The sequence below is a fragment of the Phoca vitulina genome, unplaced genomic scaffold (assembly GCF_004348235.1).
Source record: "Phoca vitulina isolate PV1807 unplaced genomic scaffold, GSC_HSeal_1.0 scaffold25, whole genome shotgun sequence".
NCBI classification, from domain to species: domain Eukaryota; kingdom Metazoa; phylum Chordata; class Mammalia; order Carnivora; family Phocidae; genus Phoca; species Phoca vitulina.
In genome coordinates, this window is record NW_022589728.1 from 12,827,387 (window position 1) to 12,849,481 (window position 22,095).

Sequence of the window (22,095 nt, forward strand, 5' to 3'; positions counted from 1 at the left end):
CCCCCCCCCCCCCCCCCCCCCCCCCCGGAACCTCCCTGTGTTTACATGCACGGTCACATGGTAACCTCTCCCAGCTCCTGGGCAGGCTGCACGGTTACCTCATCTGCAGTCCAATGACCTCATCCACGTAAAATGTGGCAAGTGCGAGACAGGAGCAGAAAGGGCCCAGCTCCTCACCCGGAGCCCCCCCAGGAGAAGCTGTCCTCCACGCTGGCTCAGGAAATCAGCCGGAGAACTGTCCACTTGGTAATTACTCCGGGGCAAGGAGCCGATTCATAAGTCAAGTGGATGCTTCTTCCCGGGAGTGGGGCTGGGAGCTGCCTGTGCGGAAATGTGTGCGCCCACACCTGGGAGTTGCTATCTGGGTGGGGGGGGATTCCTGTCCTCCCCCGGAAGGACCCCTGACCCCAGGCTTAGGCAGAGCCACCATCCCCCACCACAGCCACTTAGGCACTTTGAAGATGTTGACACACAAACAGGATGAGAAATGCACCACAAAAGCAGAGAAAGGCAAGTGTTCTCTTAACTTGGGGGTGGAAGCCTCACTAGACATTGTTTTTTTTTTTTTTTTTTATTGTTTATCACTTTCTTTGAATTATATTTGCTCTCCCCCTCCAAAAAATATTGCATGTGATGACTAGGAATATAAAATAAATTACCTTTGCCATAGGCTGCTGGGTTTATTAGCCCCTTTCTAGCTCTTCACAATGTAAAGGACAGGCTGACCTAGAGTGATCTCCTCCTTCCAGTGGGCTCGCTCTCCTCTCAGTAACAGGAGCTCTGCTATTTGTGCATTTAACAGCTTAACCCTTTGAGCTGCTCCAGAGCTCTGTATTCTTTCAGGGATTTTTTTTTTTTTGGAGGGACAGCATTTAGCTTTGGGATGGCATTTAAATTTTAAGGCAGCTGATTTATATTCTCCATATCGTGTATATATTTAAAAAAAAATAAACAGAGATCAAAACGAAGCCAGGAAATAAAAATGGAAGAAACAACACCAAGTTCAATCGCTTGAGAGGTCAAGAATTTATTTGGATAAGTTCTGGATAAGAATTTATTTGTGAAGGTCTTTCTGGGTGTGTGTGTGTGGGGGGGGAGTGTACTCATTTTAAGGAGCAAATGTTAATAAACATACAGAAGCAACCCCCTGACTACACGGAGATCAATTAGTGAACTAGGACCCATCACTCTTTTCCTTTAAATGCCTGACAAAACCACTTATTAAAGGTGGGATCTAAGTCTTTTAGGGAGGGAAGCAAACGCTGGTTATAATGAGCCAAAGAGCAGAGGTCATTATTTCGATGGGGTGTTTGCTATTTACTCCCAGTCACGCATTTGACATATTCTCTCTTATTAACAAGGCTGCAGCAGCGGCGGAGAGTGTTCAAATCATTTCCCCCCAAATCTGGACTCCAGGACACTCTCCCTGCACACAGATGAACGCCCCCCTGAGCAAATTGCCTCCCCAGCCTGTCCAGAGTCACCTAGACTGCGGGCAAATGGTTTTGCAGAGCAAGGTAAGCACTGTGGAGAACCCGAGACTGTCTATTTAAACAATCACGGGCCTCTGTGTGGCTCTGCGTCCGGCTTTAGAGTCCCAAGCAAGATGGTGTAATATGTGCATTTTACATATCAATGGCAGAAGAGGCTGTTTCCAGATGGCTGTACCTATTTCAAAGCCACCTTTTTATGCAGAAGGAAGACTGTGTGACCTCCCTCCAAGTAAATGTGTTTTGTAAGCCCTGGGAATGAATGCTGAAAAAATGGTGCTGGGCTATATTTCATGTCCAGTCCATCGTGTTGTGTGTGCACAGCTGTTCGGGGCTGGCATGTGGTAGCATATTAAAAGGAAGATTACCATTTCCCATTTTTTTCCCCCTTCGGAAGGCTCGAGATGCATATATGAAACTTGGGGAAAAAACGAGGCATAATGAGACAAGGAAGCCGGGTCTCGAGGCACTAGTCGGTGCACATCTGGAGTTCGTAGCATTCTAGAGATAGTTACTTATTCCCAGGAGCCACCGCCGGAGTGGGAATGGTAGCCCGGTATCCATGGTGAGCTTCCCTATCGCACTGTGCCAGGTGCGCGCTTGTGTTATTTCTTGGAAAGGCTGTCCTCTGAGGGGTGGGGAGGGGAGAGGACAAGAGGAGGGAAAAAAACAGAAGGGAGGTAATTAGGCGCCACCTTGCCCAGCGGAGCCGGCTCAGGCGGCTGAAATCAGGCGTGCGTACTGGAGGGGCGCGCGCCGAGTCAGGTGGTGCGTGCCGAGCCTTCTCGGCGCCTGCCAGCTCCGCGCTTGTTTCTATGGGGACAGGACCAGAGAAGAGAAGCCCTGGGGTCAGAAGAGGCACACGGATGACGGTACCAAGCAGGAAGGCTCTGGGAAGGGCCTTGCTACTGGCCTCCTACGATGCGATGCTGGTCTCGAACTGACCACCTGAGTCCAGGCTGGGTGTTTTCGCCTTTAAGAAATTGGAAGTGTTTCAGGCCTCCTAGACAGTTATTTAGAAAAAAGACTTCGGGGGCTAGCTTTTTTACTGGATAGCTGGCCGGCTGGTCTTTGTATTGCCACGTAATGCATAGAGAGGTGAGGGTCGGGAACGGTAGGGACCTGCCTTACCTGAGAGGTAAGCCAGGAGCCCGGCGGGGAAGTTTCCCCAGGAAGGGAGTTCAGTAGAGTTTCACAGATTCATGGGACTCCTGCGTTTTTTTTTTTTTTTCCCCTTCCAAGCTGCAAGATTGTGAGGTTCCAGATGCTCCGTGTAAAACAATGCCCCACAGGGGGAAGCCAGGGAGGGGAAGTGTGAGGTCCAGCTTGAGGCCACCCTAAAAAGGGCTATAAACAGCAGCTGCTTCTATTGTGTGTGCCAAGTGCTGCCTGTTAGTTTAGGCCTTCTAACTCCTTGTTTCTTTCTCTGAAGCCAGATGTGACCAACAGGAGTCTGTCAAGTCAGAGGTGGACCCCAGATGGTGGGAATCCGGCAAAGGAAGTGGAGGGGCACGTGGAGGGGTTCAGGCGCCGGGGAGGGAGAAGGCTGTGTGCCCTTTCTGGGGCACTTGGTCTTCCCCCGTCCCCACGTCTGATCTGCGGTCCTGTCGCCCAGCGTTCTAGATTTGGCAGCTGAGGCAATGGCGGGGGGGGGGGGGGGGGACCTGACATTGTCTGTAGGCACGTGGACACGCCTGGGGAGGATAGACAACGGTAGAGGAGTCCTCCGAGGAGCCAGGGTTAGGTAGCCCCCAGATGCAGGGCAGGAAGAGGGTAAACAAGAGAGCTCATGTCCTGGGACCATGCAGCCCTGGGTGATGAAACACGAGGATGTGGGCAGGAAAAGACAGAGATATTTCACTCAGTCCCACTGGCAAAGGGATTCATCAATTCCCCTGTTGATAGGAATAAACGTCAATTTCAGAGCCTTATCACTTCTAGTTAATCGTGTGTGTTTACCATTTCAGAATCTGTGGGTTCTGTTTTCTTAACTAATGCCTTATTTCTCCCTCCTCTTGCTTTCTTCTCCCAAGGTAGAAAATCTTTTGAGATACAAATCAAAAGAACTGTCTCAAATAAGTGGTTCCTTAACTACTACAGCCAAGAGTCAGAAGCACAGAATGGGGAGATTAGGGAAGCAGCATCCCTTAAACAGAGCTTAGTCCTGTCCCCCCACTTTAAAGGGAAGTGGACCGGGTAAATGAACCTGCACGCAACTGCCTCTTTTTGTGTTTCTTTTGTCTTCTCCTTTTCATAGAGATGATGAGAATCACATCTGCTGAGGTCCTCAACTCTGCTCCCAAAGCTGTTTCTGTCACATGTCGTTAGATAGCTGTTTCCGAATCACACAACAGCGAATTCTCCTCCACAGCTGGTAGAAATGAGATAGGTGTAGCCATTGTGGAGAACAATTCCAAAATCCTTAGCCAATTTATATATTTTTATATTCTGTAACACAGCTATCCCAATATATGCCAGAGAAACTCTTGCATACATCCATATGGAAACAGATGTGTAGGGATGTTGTTCCTCATGGCATTATTTTGGGTCCCAGGGAGTTGGAGGCAATGTAGGTGTCCATGCTTTGGGGAGTGGATGGATGAAATATGATAGAAGCTGATGGTGGGGTACTGTGCAGCAGTCGGAGCAAGGGGAACAGGTTTTTATTTTTATTTTTAGGTTTTTAAAAATTTTATTTATTTGATAGAGAGAGCGAGAGAGACAGCACAAGCAGGGGGAGTGGCAGAGGGAGAGGGAGAAGCAGGGACCCCGATGTGGGACTCAATCCCAGGACCCTGGGATCATGACCTGAGCCAAAGGCAGACGCCCAACCGACTGAGCCACCCAGGCGCCCCTGGAAACAGGTTTTTAGAAAGATGCTAAATGAAAAAGTAAAAAAAGAACATCTATAGCATGATATTATTTTAATAAAGTTAAGAAAAGCACACATATACAAACACTTTATTTTTAAGATATGTACATCTCCAAGGGCAAATTCCTAATACATTAGATGGCTATCTATTGGGTGGGGAGAGAGGAAGGAGACAGGTCATGGGGATCAAGGATAAAGGAGAAAAATCCCAATAAAATTAAAGAAGGGAGAGGTTTTATATTGACCAATTACAATATTGTGTCATGAACTGAAGCGGAAATGAACTCAGCTCTGTACCTGAGTTCCTATGTCTAAAAATTCTCTCTCTTACCTACCTATAAAATACCATAGCTTCTGAAATAACAGGTACTACAGAAATGCATAAACACATTTCAATATCACTGCCAACAATCAATCATCAAATACTCTTCAAACCTATACTATGGGTTTAATCCTATGCTCAGTATGATGGGGCATGCAGAAGCATACGGTATTGTCCTTGTTCTTATCATGCAGCTTGGACATCATGCATGAAATTATAGTGTGCAATTCCACAGTTTGTAATTAAGGTCCAAACTGTGTGAGACCTACCATGTGAGTTAAAAAAGAAAAAAAAAAAAAGATAGTCAGTGAGGACAAGAGTAGTCAGGGAAAATTTAAAGGAGGGAGAACCTCTGCCCTGGGCCATGAAGGATGGTAGACTTTGGCTTGGAGGAGGCCAATGGGACCACAAGTGGAGTAGCTAGACCCCACTGAAAGGGACAGGTTTGAGGTGTGGAGAAGTTGGGAAGTGCTGCCCACTTACCCTGTCTTCAGGCATTCATCTCTTGAGAATTGTGTGGCATTCATCTCTTGAGAATTGTGCTTCCTGTCCCCTGGCTCTTCTATCCCCTTGGGATCCTCAGGAGGCCATTTTGTATGACTTCCTCAAAGCCCTCTTGTGCCTTGAGAGTGGGACTTGGGATTTGGCCACAAGGACGCATGTGTTGCACTGCATTCTCTGTCAGCTTTCTTTTCCATCTGACACTTGGGGCTGCCTCCCAGCTTTGCCTCCTTACAGAGCACGATGGGAAGGGGTCCTGTTTTAAAGTGACAATCCTACATGGGCAATATTACATAGAAAATTCTTTTTTTTTTTTTTAAAGATTTATTTATTTATTTTATAGAGAGAAAGAGAGAGAGAGACAGAGAGAGAATGAGCATGTGTGAGTAGGGGAGGGGCAGAGGGAGAGGGGCAGGGAGAGAAGCAGACTCCCCACTGAGTGTGGAGCCCAACATGGGGCTCGATCCCATGACCCTGAGATCATGACCTGAGCCGAAATCAAGAGTCGGATGCTCAACTGACTGAGCCACCTAGGCGCCCTCCCCCCGTTTTTTTTTTTTTTTAAGATTTATTTATTTTATAGAGAGAAGGAGAGAGTGAGAGAGCGAGAATATTAGATAGAAAATTCTTAACCCACACACTTGTGGACAGACTGGCCACTGATCATTTGTCAAGATCTTTTCAAAAATCAAAATCATGCATGCATGAGTTTAAAGAGTCAACCAATACTGTAATGTTTCCGAGAAACACAAGTCTCAAGCCCATTTTCCCTCCGTTCTCCTTACCCAGAGGCATTCACTTGGAGTGATGTTGATAGATTCCTTTTGTATTTACTTCTGTTTCTATTTAATAGGATTATATTGCTACTTTTTTTTCAGTTTCAGACGTTTTAAGATTTAGCTTTCTTTCTTCTTCCTCCCTTGACACAATGAATGTTTCCCATCCCCATCTTCCCAATGGAGTTCATATGATAATTTTGATTAAATGAATACTCAGAGTATGTTTTTTGAAGCTAAGCTATATAGTGACAATGTTACTTTTCCTTTTCCAAATATCTTTTTGATCTCTCTGGATCTCAGCTATCCAATACACTCGCTAATAGTGACACGTGGCTACTGAGTACTTGAAATGTGACTAGTGTAACTAAGGAATTAATTTTTAACGTTATTTAATTTTACATCGGAATTTAATAACTGATGGCTTTTGGAAAAATTTTAAGTATGTTTGGAACACCTTTGGTATGTGAATAACCTTTTCAGCTGCAAATTTAATGAAAACTAAATTCAGGTCAAAATCAAGTATTTCTGAGAAATTTTAGTGAGCAAATTGAGGTGGGCTGTAAATGCAAAATACACACTGGATCTCAAAGAATTAGTATGAAAAAAGAATATAAAACATCTCATTAATAATTCTGTATTGATTTAATGGTGAAATAATATTTTAGATATACTGGGTTAAATAAAATATATTATTGATACTAATTAATGAATTTCAACTCATTTATTTGTTTGTTTATTTATTTATTTATGTAAACTCTACTCCCAACGTGGGGCTCAAACTCGCGACCCCAAGATCAAGAGCCACATGCTCTACTGACTGAGCCCGCCAGGCGCCCTTCAGCTCTTTCTTTTTAAAATGTGACTAGCAATAAATGTAAAATTACATGTGGGGTGCACACTTTGTGTCTACTGGAGAGTGCTGCTCTGGATTATAGCTGTTTTGTGTCTTTCTTGGATCTGCATTACACGTGTGAGCCCCGATTCTCTACCACTGTTCTAGATCTCCTCTTGAGGTGTGCATTCACATCAGACATTCTGTCTCTTCAGTATTCTGGGGGAATCTTTACTGAAGTCCTCTGACCAACTCTTGTCTGAACTGGCAGCTGTTGTTCTGAGAACCCTCTTCACTAATGTTCTGGGAATTCCCTTTATTGTTCGATTGTGTTGAAGCCTGTTTCCTGGATTTCATATTTTCTTCCTTCTTGATTCATTCCTTTGTTTTATGAGGCACACTCTCCCATAGGTTCCTAAAAAAAGTGTGTGGGAGATTAATGTTTCATATGTCTGAAAATGTCTTCATTTTGCACATGTTCATAGTTTGTCTGGATGGATAAGTTCAGTGTGGAGATGATTTTTCAGAATTTGGAAGGCATTGCACCATTGTCTTTTAGTGCCCTGTGTTGCTATTGCAAAGTTCTAAGTCATTCCATGATTTCTCATTTGTATGTGACCTTTCTCTCTCTCAATCTCTGTCCCTCTCTCTCCTCCCTCCCCGTCCTTGCAGAATCTTCTTTTTCTAACGAATGTTAGGAGGTTTCATGATGATGTGACTTGGTGTGTGTCGTACCCTTCAAGTCTGGGAAGTTCCCTCGAATTACGTTATTGGTGATTTCCTCCACTTCATTTTCTCTGTTCCTTCTCTTTGGAACTCTTTATTATTTGGAGGGAACAGATAATTGTTGGTCTGTACTGGTCCTCTAGTTTTCTTGTCTTTCCTCTTTTATTTTTCATCTCTGACTTTTGCTTTCTTTTCCAGAAAGTTTCCCCAACTTATCTTCCCACCCTTTTGCTGAGTTATTCACTCATACTGTCATTTATTTAATTTCCAAAAGCTCTTTTTTGGTTTTTGGACTACTTGTTCTTTTTAATAGCATCCTGATCTTGTTTTATGGATGCAGTGTTTTCTCCTATATCTCCTTCTTTATGGACAATAATGATCATTTTGCTTTTTAGTTTTCTCCTCCCCTCATAATCTGTTTCTTCTAAATCTCCTTTCTTCTGAGTGTTTCATATTAAAGGTGTTCTCACAGGCCTAGGAATCCTGGGTTGTTTGTGCGTGTTTAGGATAGGGGCCTGAAAGGTGATTGGAGGCTGCCTGTGGGCAGGGTCCTAATGAAAGGGAACTTCTCCGTAGGGCTACTGTGGGGAGCTCTCCAGTGAGTTGCTTTAGGTCTTTCCCCTAGAGCTGGTCAGAATTCGCAGAAGAAATCTGCCTCTGTCTTGCCTTTAGGGTCATATCCCAGCTGCCGGAATTCTGGGAGCTGAGCTGGGGAAGATGGCTTGAGATTTCAACATTCACCAAACCCTCCTGTCTTTGTGAGGCCCTCCAGGCTGCTGTGGGTTGCCTTTGCTGCTATCGATTTCTTTTTAACAAACCACCTGAAACTTTGTGGCTTGGAGCCACCATTTTATTTTGCTTATAATATTGAGGGTCAGGAATTTGGTAGCTTGGCTGGGTGGCGTATCTCTGATCACATGGCCTTAGCTGGTAGAGCTGGGATGGGTGGTCCACTTCCATTCTGTCTTCTCACTCCCAAGGCGTGGCCTCTCTCAATTTCTCTTTCTGTCTCTCCATGGTGTCTAACTCTCTGGGGTCTCTCTGCATGGCTTGGGCTTCTCACAGCTTGGTTGTCTTAGGTGGTCATACCTTTTACATGGCTGCTGACTTCCAATAGGCAGAAGCAAAAGCTTTCAGGCCAGCTATGACCAGAGCCGGCATAGTGTCATTTCCAGCATAGTCTATTGGTCAGTAAAGTCACACTGATCCTCCTGCCCCCTGCCTAGATTCAAAGATGTGGAGAAATAGATCCCTCTTTCTGATGAAAGAGGAAGGTCACGTTGCATATGAGCTTGTAGGTTGGGAAATTTGCCATCTTTGGAAATTTTAACCTGCCACCCTGCCCAGATTAAAGTCGTTTTGAACAAAATTCTAGTGAGCATGATTTTCACCAATAGAAATATTTATCAATTGTTTCTTCTTTGTAGCCCTTCTCCATAATGTCCTTCCAACATGTTGAAAATCCAAATTAAAAATCCCTGCTTTTTGGAATAAGTTTAGTTCATAGATTAGCCATTTGCTCTGATTCTTCAAAGTAGTTTTCTTTCTTTTTTTGTGTACCAAATCTTTTCCTGTATTCTGGGATTTTTATTTTGTTTTGATTTGCTTTTTCTTTCAAAAGGAGATCTATATTTACCTGGCTTGGAAATTTGAGATGATTTTGTCAGCGATTGTGTTGGTTCCTGTTCTGTTCTCTGAGTCCCAGAGGGAAAATTTTAAGTTTTTATTTCTTTGGTAACTGATGGGGGCCTTCCCCAAATCCCTCCAGGTGGCCAGCAGTTCTGTGTGTGAAGCACTGGTGTAATTTTCAAACCGCCCTAAGTTCCACCCACCGACTGTCTCACAGTTCCATTCTCTTATAGTTCACGGGTGAGAATTTCCCAGGTCTTTGGGGGAAATTTCACTCACTTACTCCCAACGTGGCCTTTGTCAGTGCTGCGTAGTTCTTGTTAGTACTCTGACCCCTCTGTTTTCACCTCCACCAAGTTGCGCCTATCTCCTCAAAGTTTCTAGTGCGTCAATACCATTCTTCCTTATTTTACATGAATGTTAAAGACTTTTCTCCCTGCTCAGGATGATTCTATGATTCTTCCAGTGGGATTGGGGAAGGGAGGGGCATTAAATGTGTCAGCTCAGATTGCCATCTGTAAGTCTCATTGGTCACTTTGTCCTTGGTTTTTGTCAACCAGGTTTACTGAGACGTGCTCCGAAGATTTGCCTCTGCCTGAGAGTGACTATTTTCTTTTCTCTGGCTCATAAGAGGTGCAAACATGATAGCAGGATTCTCAATCCTGGCCGCTCATTAGGATCACCTGGAGGGCTTTGACAAAATGCTGATGTCCAGGCTGCACCACCAGATGCCATGGTTCGTATGACCTGGGATGGGGCCAGTCATCAGCTTTCGTAAAAGCTCCCCAGGTGGTTCTGATACTCAGAGGGCTGAAAAGCATGGATCTTAGAATACTGGGTGCCTGTCCTAAGCCTGTGAGGTCCTTTGGAATGGGGAAAAGGAGGAAAAGGAAATGGTAGGAGTAGAAAGGGAGTCATCATAGGGTTTTAGTGCCTGTGAGTGTCTGCCTAACCTTATATTACCTCTTTGAGGCCCCATTTCACTCTCTATAAAGTAGCAATAATGATACCTACCTCATGGCATTGATGCAAGATGAAACTGCATGCCTGTGAAAGCAAATGTTTGTTACTTTTAAAAAAAAAGAGAGAGAGAAAATGTAGTGCTAGAAAAGGAAGAGAAGTGACATGAAAGAAAAGAAAAATTTGTAAGATTGAGAACAATGGATGGTATCCCTTCCACTGGTGGTTGGACTTGGCATGAACTGAAATCACTTCCTTTTTAATGGTGAGTTAACTATAGGGGACATTCCAGGAAAGGAGTCAAAGGTACCTAAATTTGGGCTCCAAATCTTTGAATGCTTCCTTAGCTCTATCAGCAGTCATAATTCCAGTGATGAACTCACAGATTTCACCCTCCTTAAATGTTATCTGTATTCCCTGCCTATCCTCCCAAAAGACCACCTGTAATGTAAACTCAGGATTAATGGGCAGGGGGAGTAGGTACTGAAGGAGGCTTATAATCTTTTCTGTAAAGTTTGTGCAAAGACCTCATGTCTAACTAGGGGCAAAAGAAGTCTCTGTCATGAAGCACCATTAACCGCTTTGCCCTTTTAAGTTGATTCCGTAAGTAACGCCTGTATACAGTTAATTAATATGTACTCAGTGCTACAGATTCTGTGAGAATACGAGAATCTTGCTTCTTCCCCTTCCCCTTTATAGGGAGTTGAATTATGTATCCCCGTCAAAGGCCACATCCAAATCATAACCTTTGTGGGGTGTTTTCTCTGACTCCAGCCAATTCTCTAATTCTTCAACCCCAAAACTGGTTGTCTAACAATTCAGTTACATTCTGGTATGGATTACCCAAGGTTAGTGCAGACCCCACAGGGTTTTTTTTGTTTTTTTTTTAAGATTTTATTTATTCACTTGAGAGAGAGCGCACAAGCAGGGGGAGAGGCAGAGGGAAAGGGAGAAGCAGACTCCCCGCTGAGCAGGGAGCCTGATGCGAGACTGGATCCCAGGGCCCTGGGATCACGACCTGAGGCAGACACTTAACCAACTGAACCACCCAGCCACTCCCAGACCCCACAGGTTAAGGGTTCAGTCCCGCAAGACTGCCGCACTTTGGATGCTGGTCGTGAGTCTCAGGCCACCCAGACTTCTGACTGACCAGGTGTAAATTAAGGGTACTCACAACCCACTCCTCAAGTTTGATAATTTGCTAGAATGGCTCACAGAACTCAGGAAAACATTTTACCTATGTTTATTGGATTATTAGAAAGGATAAAATTCAGGAATAGCCAGATGAAAGAGATGCACAGGGCAGTATGGGGCGGGGGCATGGAGCTTCCACGCTCGCCCTAGCAGTGCCACCCTCCCATCACCTCCATGTGTTCAGCAACCCAAAACTCTCTGAATCACATTGGTCAAGGGTTTTTACAGAGCTCCATCTCCAGCTTCCTACCCTCCCCTTCCCAGAGATTGGTGGGTGAGGCTGAAACTTCCAACCCTCTAATTACTTTGTCTTCCTGGTGACCAGCCCTATCCCAAGGGTATCAAGAGTTCCTAAGTTACCTCATTAGCATACACTCCAGTGTCATTGAAAGGGGCACATTATCAATAACAAAAGACACTCCTTTCACTCAGGAAAACCCAAGGGTTTTAACAGCCCTGTGTCAGGAACCTGGGACAAAGACCAAATATATTTCATATTATACCACACCCATGATACCTGTGCTTGTGATTCTATTTGGAAATAGGTTTTTGCAGATGCAATTAAGTTAAAGATCTTGAGATGAGATTATCTTAGATTTAGGGGAGGTTTTAAATCCAGTGATTGGTATTTGTATGAGAGGACCAGAATGGAGAGAGGCGCACAGAGGAGAAGGCCATGCGAAGACAAGAGACAGCATAGGAGTTATGCTACCATGGGAAAAGAAATGCTTAGAGTCACCAGGCCCCGGGTTAGAAGAGGCAGAGAGATTCAGAGCTTTTGGAGGGAGCCCTGACCTTGATTTTTGACTTCTAGTCTCCAGAACCGTGAGAGAATAAATTTTTGTTGTTTTGAACCATCAAGTTTGTGGTAATTTGTTATGGCAGCCCCAGGAAATGAATACACCCTTCCCCATACCCTCTTCCTTCTTCTCCTTCTTCCTCCTTTAGCTTAATTATAATGTTTAAGAAATTATTCTTCTTCTCAAGAGAGGTCTAATTATGTGAGAGCATATGATATCCAAGTCAAGTGACCAAACAGGACCATAAGATGGGGATGCCAGAAGCCACCAGGTGGCTGAGTGTTAAGTGTAGAGTGCATATAAGGACAGGGAGGTCAGGGACTCTTTTGTGGTCAGACTCAATGTTTCTCTTCATCAAACATTCCTTGATCCTGAGAACTGGCTTTCCTCTTCATGCTCCAGAAGATGCCTCTTTTATTTAGCAGTATCACTTTGATCTCTCAATTCTGACCCTCCTAGACTCTTCTAGGTCAAAGATTTTTCTACATCATGCTTCTAGCAAATTTTATACTTGCCTGCTTCCTAAAGGGATTTTTAGAATATATATGACTTAGGGTGCCTGGGTGGCTCAGTTGGTTAAGCAACTGCCTTTGGCTCAGGTCATGATCCCGGAATCCTGGGATCGAGTCCCACATTGGGCTCCCAGCTCAGTGGAGAGCCTGTTTCTCTTTCTGACCCTCTCCCCTCTCATGCTGTTTCTCTCTCTCAAAAATAAATAAATAAATAAATAAATAAATAAATAAATAAATAAAATCTTAAAAAAAAATGTTTAGAATATCTATGACTTAAAGATGGCAGACAAAAATCACTGGGTTGTTTGGATCTCTCACGAGAGACCATGAGACAGTCAAGATCCACATTGATGAAATGTTTTTTCATGTTTGGGAACTTTGAATTAATTATTATTTTCTCTCTCTTGTTTCTAAATTAAAATCAATCACTACTGGATGACATCACAAAAAGATGGCAGAGTAGGAAGCTCTAGGAATCTGTCCCTTCACCAAAACAATGATTGAATTGGCAGGAACTGTCAGCCCATTCATGGACCAAAGCAGCTTCTGAAGGGATTTAAACAGACAGGAACTATTTTTTTTTCTTCCCTACACCCCTTTTGCAAGGTGGATATTTAAGGAAATCTTTGTCAGGTTACTGGCTGATTACATAGAACAGAACAGAAACAACAGGGACCACACTAAGGAAGGAGTACAACATGTTGCAAAAATAGTTTGGAAAAGTAACAAACAGTTGGCTTTAGCTTTCAACAAGTAAGATTCCAGAGGTGTAGGAGGGTTAAATCTCTAGAATTACCAAAACTTAATACTCAGTGTCCAGTTCTCACAACAACATACAAAATCTACCAAAACAAACAAATAAACAAACCCCCTAACAAACAAAACTTAAAGAAACACCATGAAAATATTGCCCACTCACAGGAGAAAATGAATTTGATAGAAATCATCCCTGAGGAATCCTGGACATTGGAATGATTAGTAAAAGACGTTAAATTTACTGTCTTAAATATGTTCAGTGAGAACTAAACGAAACCAGGAAAACAATGTATGAACAAAACGAGAATATCAACAAAGAAATAGAAATTACATAAAGGAACCAAACAAATTTTGGAGGCAAATAGTACAACAACTCAAATGAAAAACTCACTAGAGAGGTTAAACAGAAGATTTGAGCAGGCTTGGGATGATTGGGTGGCTCAGTCAGTTAAGCGGCTGCCTCCAGCACAGGTCATGATCCCAGAGTCTTGGGATCAAGCCCCACATTGGGCTCCTTGCTCAGCGGGGAGCCTGCTTCTCCCTCTGCCTGCCACTCCCCCTGCTTGTACTTGCTCTCCCCCACCTCTCTGTGTCAAATAAATAAATAAAATCTTAAAAAAAAAAAAAGATTTGAGCAGGCAAAAGAAAGCGTCAATGAACTTGTAGGTAAGACACTGAACTTGTGTGAGGACCAGAAGAAAAAGAAAATGAAGAATAGTGAACTGAGCATGACGGATGTGTGCAATATCATGACACATACTAACATGCACATTTTGGGAAGGAGTCCTGGGAGAAGAAAGAAAAGGGAAGAAAGCAATTTGAATAAATAATGGCTGAAAATTTCCCAAATCTGAAAAAATACATGAACATACATGTCTAAGAAGCTCAATGAACTCCATGTAGGATAAACACAAAGAGACCCACACTGAGACACATTATAGTCAAACTATTGAAACACGAAATGAAGAGAGAATCTTGAAACCGCCAAGAGGAAAGGGACTTACCATATTTGACAAATCCACAATAAGATTAACAACTTATTTCTCTTTTTAAAAAAATATTTGTTTATTTATTTATTTGAGAGAGAGAGAGCACACAAGCAGAGGAGGGAGGGGCAGAGGGAGAGGGAGAAGCAGACTCCCCGCTGAGCAGGGAGCCTGTCACTAGGCTCGATCCCAGAACCCTGAGATCATGACCTAAGCTGAAGGCAGACACTTAACCGACTGAGCCACCCAGGCGCCCCTAACAACTTACTTCTCTTCAAAAATCATGGAGGCCAGAGGCAGTGGAATGACATATTTAAAGTCCTGAAAGAAAGAAACTCACCAACCGAGAATCCTGTATCTGGCAAAACTATCTTTCAAGAATGAGGGGATATTAAGACATTTCCAGATAAACAAAAGCCGAGGGAGTTCAGTACTAGTAAATCTGCTGTATAATAAATGTTAAAGGGAGTCCTTTAGCCTGAAATGAAAGGACCATAAAGCCATAAGAAAAAAAATGCAAAGAACACAGGTAAAGGTAACTATCTAGGCAAGTATAAAATCCAGTATCATTGTACTTTTGCTATGGTTTATAACTTCTTTTTCCTGTGATTTAATTTTATGCAAATGCATAAAACAATGATTATAGGTCTATGTTAATGGGCATACAATGGATAAAGTTGTAGTCTGTGACAATAACAATGTAAAGGGGGAGAGATGGAGCTATTCAGAGCACAGTGTTTGTATACATTTGAAACTCAGTTGGTATTACTCAAACTAGGTTGTTACAAGTTTAAGATGTTAATTGTAATTCCCAAGATAACGACTAATAAAATAACTTTAAAAATACAGGAAAGGCAAGAAGAGGGAATTAAAATGGCATACTGCAAAATCAAACACTACCAAAACATGTTACATTTTTTTCAGAGTACCTTGTAATGGTTTTTCTATGTAGGTTCTCACAACCCAACCTGTGTGAGGGGAGTCAGTAACATACTCTACTTGGGCAGCTTGGAACACTTAGCTGTGAGATAGTGCACTGAGCCAGATTTACAAGGCAAAGTGAAGACCTTGGGTTAAAGAAAGAGCACAAGAGAATGGAGAACACACTGGACTAGAAGACAGTAGAGGTAGGTTCTAGCTGCTTGTGTTCTTTGCTGCTGACAAGCCATATGACAATAGAAAACTCCTAGTTTTCTTTTTCCCTAAAGAAGAGGATGTTGGACTAGATAATCTCAAAGGTCTTTCCAGTCTGCTGATGAGCACCAAGGTTTGCATGGTAGGGCATGCCCTCTGAATTGAAGGGCATGAGTAATGGAGGCTTCTTTCTACTCATTCCCAGTGCAGATGTGCATTCTCTGAGGCTAATTTTATTTTTTATTTTTTAAAAAAGATTTTATATATTTATTTGACAGAGAGAGAGAACACAAGGAGGCAGAGTGGCAGGCAGAGGGAGAGGGAGAAGCAGGCTCCCCCGATGAGCTGGGAGCCCGATGGAGGGCTCGATCCCAGGAACCTGGGATCATGACCTGAGCCGAAGGCAGACGCGTAACCAACTGAGCCACCCAGGTGACCCTGAGGCTAATTTTGAAAGGGGTGAAATTGTCATATGGCTGGAAGGGACCTTGCCAAAGGACTTAGTGTAAGAGGAATGATATCTACCACAATACTGATACCTTCTGTTTGTGACGTGTTTCTAAGTTACCTCCAGAAGCAGCATGCCCAATATATACATATATATATATTTTTTTTTAATTAGTTTTTTTTTTTTTTTTTGGTGGTTAAACAGTTTTATTTTCTGGAGAATGCTGGCAACAGAGGCTGGAAGCCAGCTAGGGTGGCAAGGCAAGGCGGGCCCTCACTCTTGGCTTTGGCAGGCGGGTGGTGATGCCGCCACTGGCCAGGGGGAGGGGGAGGCCCCCGGGCAGGGCAAAGCAGTAACCGAAGCTGCCCCGGCAGGCGCCTGGCCAGGAGCTCCTGGGCGTGAATCACAGCGTGACCAGTATCACTTTGAGTCTGTGAGTCAGGTAAGGCAGACATTCAGTTCAAGTAAAGGAATATTTATTGAAGGTCCTCTGTGTGCCAGGCAATGTGCTCAAACCTGCACACGGAGGAAGAAGAGCCCTGCCTTTAAGGAGCCCATGTAATCTATCTGCAGAGAAGACTGGCCCTTAGTGAGGCCGGGTTTTGTGAATGACATCACATGAGAAGAGGCAGAGCTGGGGCAGGAAGCCAGGTCTGATTTCTTGACCGGAGAAGGGCATCAGGCTGCCACTGGATCAGCTTATCCACCATTTTCTTGATTCCGGAAGAGGTGGCTCTGGAACTTGTTTTGGAAATAAACTCAGGTAGGGCACACCTGCCTGTGGGGATTCAGCTCTAATCGGAAGCCTGAGCTTCTCACGTTGAAGTTAACACTTATTTCCTCTGTTCTAGTTAATTGAAAAACACACAGTCCTTGCCCTTTTTCACTTTTGGTCGGTGACAGAAGTTCCTCATTCAACACTTTGCACAACACATAAATACGGCACCCTTGGGGCAGGATGAGAGGCAGAGGAGGGGCAAGCAGAACAACTCACCCGAGCTCTCGGGGACAGTCAGGGCTCAAGAACCAAGCGTGTTCTGGTGGCAAGGTTTGCAAAGCTTGTACTTTCTTCATCTGGATGTGAAGGAACAGGCCCTGTTTCTCTCCTAGGCCTTGGCGAAAACTTCATTTTTCAAAGGCCTTGCTTTCTCCTTAACCATCACATTAACTTTTATCTGATTATTTTAATGGGCTCTGGCATGGACGTCTATTTTAATTTGGTGCCATTTCTGTCACATCTTTGAAATCATTTTATGTCCCTTCCTGAAGGCCAATGAAGAATTAAGTAGCATAGAGACCAGCGGGCTGAATGGCGGCCCCCAGAAGATCAGGCTCTGATCCCTGGAATCTATAAATGTTACCTTATTTGGAAAAAAAAAAAGATAGCCTTTGAAGATGTGACTAAGTTAAGAACCTTGAGATGGGGAAATTACCCTACGTTATCCTCTTGGGCCATCAATGCTGTCAACAGTGTCCTTGTAAGAGAGAGGCGGAGGGAGCTCACACACACAGAAGAGGAGAAGGTGATGTGGAGACAGGGGCAGAGATTGGAAGGATGTGGCCAGAAGCGAAAGAATGCTGGCAGCCACCAGAAGCTGGAAGAGGCAAGGGATAGACTTTCTTCTACAGCCTCCAGAGGGAGAACCACTCTGACGACATCTTGATTTCTGCCCAGTGAGACTAAGGCTGAGTTTCTGCCTCCAGAACCATAAGTGAATATAAGTTTCTGTTGCCTGAAGCCGCCAAGGTTGTGGCTGTTTGTTATAGCAGCCACAGAAAACTCACGCAAGGACAAAAACGTCCCTGCCTCTATTGTTGGAGCAGTCTGACAAAGCCTATGGCTCCTTTCTCAGCAGAATGGTTTCAGATCATAAAATAAAATACGTAAGACCATGCAGAAAGGCAAATATATCGAAATATGGTTGTTAGAACCTAAGAAAACAACTCCATACAGCCTTGAGTGCGCTAATCAAGATGACACATTTCAGATAGACAAGTTAGAGCTGATTTTATTTTATTTATTTTTAAAGATTTTATTTATTTATTTGACAGAGAGAGACACAGTGAGAGAAGGAACACAAGCAGGGGGAGCGGGAGAGGGAGAAGCAGGCTTCCCATGGAGCAGGGAGCCCGACGTGGGACTCCATCCCAGGACCCTGGGATCATGACCTGAGCCGAAGGCAGACGCCTAATGGACTGAGCCACCCAGGCGCCCAAGCTGATTTTATTTTTGAGAAACAGTGAAGGCCACTGTTGTTGGGCCGGCTGGGGTCACACACTGTGTTGTGGAGTGGCCTGCTGTAAAGAACGTTGAGAACACGCATGATCTCCTGCTATTGTTTTGAAGTAGGGATCAAAGGCAAGTGTGCCAAGATATGAAAAGTAACTGTAATGGCATCATGAAAATAGCCTGTGTTCACTGAGACCCAGCCTCAGGAACTGCTAATGCTCTGTGGTTTGCTGCCTACATCCCCCAGTCGAAACACTGGATGTCCGATGGTGCATGTCAGGTACAGGACCCCTGGCTCAGAGAAAGACGAAGCAGGAGTCCCAGCTTGAGTGGCCACCGCATGGAGCCAGGGCTGCAGGGGGGCCGAGGAGGGCCAGGCAGGCCCTTGGCCTGAGTGGGAGCTGGGCCCCCCAGGCGGGCCCTGTGAGAGGCGGCAGCTCACAAGAGCTGCCAGGGGATAAAGCAGGCACAGCAAATTGGACAAGGTGTCAGGTTGACTATGAAATATGACGGATTAACAGCCGAGGCTGGTGGTATGACCTGCTTTCAGACACTTCATTTAGAAGTTATCATATTGCTGGATGCTTCCTATAATTTGTGATGATGCTGATTGTGATAAATTGTGAGTTTCTGGCAAACCCCCCCAGCCCGCTCCAATGGCTGAACAGAGAAAATGTGTAATTCTATGGGAACATTCATGCCACGAATGAGAGCCGGGATCTGCCTGTAAACAGAATGCTCAGTCCGTGAACAAAGTAATTAAATCAAGCTAATTAAATCACAATAAAAATAATTTTAATTTAATTAATTTCTCTGCACTGATTGAACATTATGTTGCAACTATGAGGCTTCCTGAACACTAATAGGATTTAGGGGCTGGGACACTGAAGTTGTGGTCACTGGTGTGGTACGTGGGTTATTGTTAAGGGAATGAAATTAAATACGTTTAATGAGATGCCGAAATGTTGACTGAGCCACAAATAGAAAATGGTTTTGGAATTAAGATAATGAGGTCTTTTCCTTTCCCAGTTAGGCTTCTGTATTAACTGGGGCAATAAATGTTAAATTTGGTCATAATTTAAAAGATCTAGATAAAGTAGATGGTGCACAATTGCTTCATTATGTTGGGAGTTGGTGGGAAACTTTAGGTCAGTATCTCAGCAGTGAGCAGAATTACTGGGGATACTTACCTGTTGTCGGCCCTACCCCAGAGTCTGTGGTACCTGGTAAAGACCCTAGAAGCTCTAGAACTGGAATCGTGAGGTCCTCGTCAAGGAGTTAAACAAGTGGCAATGGGTTTTTAATAGCAGCATGAAAGATTTGGGTGAGGGATATAGAAGGACTTTTTATCTGAAACAGGTATTGTTGACCAATAACCAGTTACTTCTCTTCTCCTTTTTTTTTTTTTTTTTAAGAGAGGGAGAGGGGGGGGAGGGGAGGGGCAGAGGGAGAGGGAGAGAGAGACTCTTACGGAGGCTCCATGCCCAGGGCTGAGCCCAGCATGTGGCTCGATCTCACGACCCTGAGATCATGACCTGACTGAGCTGAAACCAAGAGTTGGGTGCTTCACCGACTGAGCCATCCAGGCGCCCCTTAACCAGTTACTTCTTAAAAATGTGAACCATGCCTCCCCCTGCGCCCCATCCCTTATCCCCAGTGATAAACAGAGAGAGCCTTACACCAGCCGGTGCTCAAATATTTATTATTAAATTGAATTCTTGAGTTCTCAGGGAATTTCTTCCCTTAGCCCTTGGAAATGAGGACGAATGCTCTTCTCGCAGTGTTGTTTAGATGTTGTTCAGTTTCTAAGCGGGAGGGTACTCACACGAGACGACCTCTCAAGGTCACCTCCCCGCGACTAATTTTGTCATGTAAGCAACACTGGAATTCTGAGTGCGTGTTAGCAGGCGCTCACATAATTACCAACTGTGATTTTAGAGGAGCCTGTGCTTTGGATCCCAATATTATTTATCATGCACGTTATTTTAATTAATATTTTGTGTGTGTGCCAACATTTGAACCAGACCTCATTATGATTAGTCGGGGCGCTGCGTTGTTTGTTGAGTGGAATTGTTTTCCGGGATGCAGCTGGTTTCCTTCCTCAGCAGCCAGGGAGGGCAAAGAGACCAAGGGGCCAGCGTTTGGAAAAGGCTCTGCTACCACAAACATGTGCGGTGAGCCTCGGTCCGAGATGGCTCACCAGCCAGGAGCTGTTTCTCCATCCAAAGTGGGGGGGCTGTGTGTGGGGGGAGGCCCCTCGGGAGGGCTCTACGCCCTGAATGAGGTTCCCCAGAGAGAGGGAAGCAGGAGCACTGTTTGTGGTGTCTGCGTGCGGCACACGAGCCCTAGGAACGAGGGGTGTCCATGCGCCTTTGAAGAGTGAATTGGCACCTTTTCTGTTGTCTGTTGTTTCATAATTGTGCAAACAGTGTGAAATCCAGGCTAGCACAATGCCCATGAGCTCCAGCTGGTGGCTCCACTCAGCGCGCACAATAACTGAAGACCCCCTGCTTCCCCTGGTGCTCGGCGCCAGGGACGTGTGGGCAGGTGCTCTTCTTCCCGGCAGAGCCGCCCCCGAGGTTAGAATGTGACATGTTGCAGGAGGAGACTTTTGTTGCTCTGGAAAGAACTTCCGGGTTAACCTGCTTTCCAGCCATTTCTTTCCCAGCTCCTTGACTTCAGCATCCCCTGCCCACCCCGAAGCACTTCCTGGGCGCCTCCCTTCCTCACACGTGCAAACAGCCATGAACACGCCGTACAGATGGAATCCCCACGTCCCTAGAGCATCTTGCCCATCCTAGCACCTCCTTTTAGAAAGATGCTACCCCCCAGAATGAGGCTTCACGTCTCACTCAGTATTTGCTAATGAGAATTAAAACCCTAAAATTGGTTTTAATCCTTTTCCCTTACTCTCATAGACTCCTAAGCCTAGTTCTAGTCATATCATTCTTCATTATACTTCAAATCACACTATCTAACCTTCAGTCGAGGGCAGATGTGTTTCCAGACGTGTGCTAAGCACCTTACCTGCCCCGGGGCATTTCGTTATCTCGGGAACTCTACGAGGCAGGTGCTAGTCTTCTTTCTTTGTTCTGGCTGACGGAATGGTGGCTCCCACACGTGAGCTTATCCCATGTCACAGCTCGTAAGTGGCCAAGCTGCTACTAAAATCAAGGTCCTTCTCCTTCCCCAATCCCTCCTCCTGACCAGCGTACTGCCCCCGAAATGAATCAGCCACTGAGATCTCTTCTGTAAATGTTCTGCCCTCTCTTTCAGGATGCGGGGCTGCCCAAGAGCACACGTGTTGCTGGTCTGAGCCCAAGCTCCGAAATCTTCCTCCTAGTCCTCTTTGCCAGCCCAGAAAGCCATTTGACAGAAGGGAGATTTTGGACCAGCTAAGAATGTTAGGACAATTTTTTTCTCTCTGATAAAGTAAATTAACTACACACTGTGCATCTGTATTGGGCCAAGGATTCTGTCACAGGAGGAAATCTCTTTAAAGGGTTTGAGTCGGACGTCTTGCACGCTGTTCTTTCAAGCAGCTCTGAGGTCCAGATCCTGTGCCCACAGACGGCGCTCAGCTTTGTGGGGACCCCGCCTGTCAGCTCCCTAGGGGGTGCCAGCCACAGGCGTGCGTCCCCCGGCACAGCTCAATGTACTTGCCCGCGGAATTCCTCCTTGAACCCCTTCTCTCTTCTCTGCTCCTTCTCTTTTTTTCTTTTTTTCTCTCCAAATCGACTTTTCCAGTTCTCCTCTTCATTCCTCTGACAGCCCCTCCCTTGCCTGTCATCTCGACCGGGCGGTGGGCTCCCCCCTACCTTGTTCGGGAGGCCTGTGCCTGCTTCATCATTCTCAGCTGAAAACTAATAATAACAGAAAATCCAAGAAGAGAAAATATTTACCAGTTCTGACACGGCTTGCATT

General features: G+C 44.8%; 1 long non-coding RNA gene across 10 annotated transcripts in view; it reads left to right on the forward strand.

Moving 5' to 3' along the window:
- LOC116642919 overlaps window positions 1–22,095 on the forward strand; it is a 105,457-nt gene that overhangs the window by 9,850 nt on the left and 73,512 nt on the right. For 7 of the 10 annotated variants that reach the window (XR_004301435.1, XR_004301437.1, XR_004301441.1 and 4 more), the window contains one exon: window positions 1,362–1,517. The exons of the other annotated variants lie outside the window; for them this stretch is intronic. This is a non-coding gene — a long non-coding RNA (uncharacterized LOC116642919). The remainder of the gene's footprint in view (window positions 1–1,361; window positions 1,518–22,095) is intronic. 10 annotated transcript variants of the gene reach the window in all.